General features: G+C 36.7%; 1 protein-coding gene across 1 annotated transcript in view; it reads left to right on the top strand.

The window, feature by feature from the left end:
- The first annotated feature begins 1763 nt into the window (after positions 1-1763).
- The window catches only part of LOC106882068 (uncharacterized), an 11962-nt gene continuing 9965 nt past the window's right edge, over positions 1764-3760 (top strand). The window contains exon 1 of the mRNA XM_014932631.2: positions 1764-2010. The gene's annotated coding sequence lies outside the window, so the exon portion shown is untranslated. The remainder of the gene's footprint in view (positions 2011-3760) is intronic.

Genomic DNA, 3760 nt, shown 5'->3' with positions numbered 1-3760 from the left:
TCAAACAAGCTCAAAAGCCACTAAGTGTAAGGACTAAGAAAAGGGAGAAATTAAGAGGAAAAGAATGAATTTACTTTAGACTTGAAAGACTTCTGGTCATAAGAGTTCTGGTCTGGGTTGGAAGAGAATTCCGAAGTCTGGCAATTCATGAAAAACAGCTACGACCAGAGGAAGATTTCCTTGTTCATGGAAGTACAACAGCATTTGGATGAAAGCGATGTGAGTTTCAAGTTAGGTGAGATGGCACAAAGTGATCTGGAACTAAGAAAGAAAGTTTTTCAGAACACTTCTCTTGGCAATAATGGTAGAAAAGACTAAGACTGGTGACGTCACGTCGATGTGACAAAGATTGCAGAGCCGAAGCAGGAGAAGGACCAATCAAATTAAAGACTCATACCTGAACCCGATCGAGGAGAGACAAGTGACAAGATGGTGCACCTGTCCAAATATGATAACATTCCATACAAGGATGAATTGTGGACTTGTAAAGATGCAAAATGGCCTGAAATGTGAGGTAGTCCTTTGACCTACACAATGACCCAATCTTGCAGGAAGCAGACCTATCAATTGATTGTGTATGTAAGAACCCCAAGAAAGATCAGGTCAGAAAGTAAGACCAAGAAATTTCAAAGAAGACCTTTCCTCAAGTGGTTTATTAGAATTACATTTTTACCTTAAATTTTTTTCAATTTTCTAAATCGATGAAAATTTTGTCTCAGATTCTAGCAATTCTTTAGTAACAGGATCACAAACCAGTAATAAAGACACGCACTCATGCAGGGCTGTTTCCTCAAATCGTACGCAAAATTCACTTGCTTTTACTCAAATCATCACAAAGTTTGTTTCCAGTTTAGTACAACCACACTAACCAGCGAGGATCAATATAAATAAACGTACTTATATTCATATATAACACGTCAGAAAAATATTTGTGAAAGAATTAAAACTAAAAGCTCCATATTTCTTATATTTCACTTTAATTTCAATAAATGATATTCATTTAATATATTAAATATTAATAATTAATACTCAGTCCATAGTGGTTTATATCTAAACGAAGCAAACTATGAACATGGGACTTTGGTACATCACCAGTCTGGTTTCTGCTTACTAGTAATACAAAGTCCAATTTAGAATATAATCACAACTTTGTGGCGGGTGTACAATGCTTACGTTTAGAACGGCTACGATTTTAAAACACCTAACGACCTCATTAGGGCCACTTTGACATTTGTCACCCGCTTGTATATTCAGAATGTCAAGGGGTCGCTGTTACGTAGATTGAAGACCCTCATGTAGAGTTATGTTGCAGCCCTAAAAATCTCAAATTATTGCTTAATTATTTGTTGAATACTTTGTGATATTCTTCAGATTAGAAAAACTTGCGTTCAGCAATGTGCGTGTGTGTGTGTGGTTGTTGCCATTGGTCTGTGCTGTTATTTAGCCCCAGGTCATCTCTGATACAGCAGACCCATTATAAAAGATCAAAGGCGTTCCACTTTCCACCATGACTATACACAGATGAACCACGTTATCAGAAATCTCCCTCCTTTTCAAGACGGCGAGAGGTTATTTGAAGGCGATTAAACTATTATTTCTTGCAAAGCAAGCGACCACGTAGCAGTTTCCTCGTTGACTCTTTAACGACATGAGTACCAAACAGGTGAAATATCTATAAACAATGCATTCAATACATTGTGAATGCATTTACTTAAACGTATTCACTGTCCTGTACTGTCAGTCTTCGCTCGTTAAGTGCTTTGGGAAAGTTGCTTTAAGAATTGTTCTGATTGTTAGAGTTATTCTAATGCATTCAGGTGATTGTTTCTGTTGTTTGTTGTTCTGGTAAAGGTTCACCTGTTATTATGTAATACAAAATAGGCCGCGACTTCGCTTGTTATTTCTGTTGGTGGCGGTGCTAGTGGTAGTAGTGGTGGTAATGGAGGTGGTGGCGGTCATCGTCGTTCTAATGTTAGCGGTGGTGGCGGTGGCAGTGATGGCGTGGTGTACGTAAGTAGTGATGTCCTAATTTTTTCTAAGTGAAATACCATTTAACAATCTGTAATTATATTTACATCATTTTGTTTTGACGATGGATTTTACGTTGTAATTAATCACTCTGTTAATATATATGTGTCTATATGCATGCATGCATACATACATACATACATACATACATACATACATATAAATCACAGTATGTGTGTGTATATTGACTAACGCATACATTTCCACAATTCTCAACCGATTTTCACCAAACTTTACACACACATTACTTGTGTCCCAAAGATGGTCATGCACTATAACATTTTGCTCTGAGCTCATGCGTAAATGGACAAACCGGGAAAAACGGTGGTTTACACAGGTTTTTCTCTAAATCGTTGTATGTACATAGTTTTTTTTTGGTGGGGGGGTGTAGGGTTTTCCATACTTTTTTTAATCTATATATTCGTATATTGGCATTAGAGAATATTTTTAGTGGTTTTCACATTTTTTAAAATTATTTATTGATATATTGTAATTGCGTGTTATTGCTTGGTTAGAGAATATTATAAAAGTGAATGAAGGGATTTTGCCTATTTAGTTATTTCGAATGTCCACCTGCGACAGTGATTAAATTGACTAGGAACGCTGTAAGTGATGAATATCCAATGCCAAACAATCTTAATCTCCATATTTAAACTGCATTAAACTTTGGCAAGCTTACCTTTACCTATTCTGAGTTACTTGAAAGGTGATGTTTCCTTCCCTCTCTTCTGTTTGTTGATACTTTTGTTTACCTATACCTACCAATGCATTGTTTCACTTTAAGGATGCTTATTTACCCATCCATTATGATATTTCGAACATGACATCTTTTCACTGCGAACTGCTAAACATCCAAAGCAATATTCGTGAACTGAAGTCAAACTCTTCATGGCTTCGTTTTTCGCTACCTGAAGTCAATTTCAGGGTGGCCGTACACAGTAAGCATGTAGCAAATACATTCCTTTAACTCCACTTTTTCAAGTAGGTATCATATTGCCATTTTTGAACGTACCAATCATACTTCTCTCTGAAAAACTGGCGCCCTTTGCTGTTGAATAAAATAAACTCGCAGACGGGAAGTTTCAACGTCTTCCTTCAATTTCCTTACACCATTTATGTTGCTGTTTCTGACAAAAAATTACGCTTTCATGTAAAACAAGTATATTTGGTAATCATTATCCGTAATCTACTCCCAGAACACTTCAGTAGCTCTACTTTGCATCACTTGCAAATTTACATGTTCTATGATCATTAAAGTGCAACGACCACCACAATAACCAGCCTTCAATTTGATTTTCTGTTCCTATGTTAATTTGAAACATAGGTTGCCGTACTACTTATAAACCTTCTCGGTAGTTCAATTATTTGGTTAAAAAAAATATTACCAAAGCAACTTAAACCGTCCGAAGGACGGGTGCGTTTGCTAGCAGATATATATATATATATATATACTCTTTTACTCTTTTACTTGTTTCAGTCTTTTGACTGTGGCCATGCTGGAGCACCGCCTTTAGTCGAGCAAATCGACCCCAGGACTTATTCTTTGGAAACCTAGTACTTATTCTATCGATCTCTTTTGCCGAACCGCTAAGTTACGGGGACATGAACACACCAGCATCGGTTGTCAAGCGATGTTGGGGGACAAACACAGACATACAAACACATACACACACACACATATATATATATACATATATACGACAGGCTTCTTTCAGTTTCCGTCTACCAAATC

The sequence above is a fragment of the Octopus bimaculoides genome, chromosome 9, assembly GCF_001194135.2.
Source record: "Octopus bimaculoides isolate UCB-OBI-ISO-001 chromosome 9, ASM119413v2, whole genome shotgun sequence".
NCBI classification, from domain to species: domain Eukaryota; kingdom Metazoa; phylum Mollusca; class Cephalopoda; order Octopoda; family Octopodidae; genus Octopus; species Octopus bimaculoides.
This window is presented reverse-complemented; position numbering and strand designations above follow the sequence as displayed.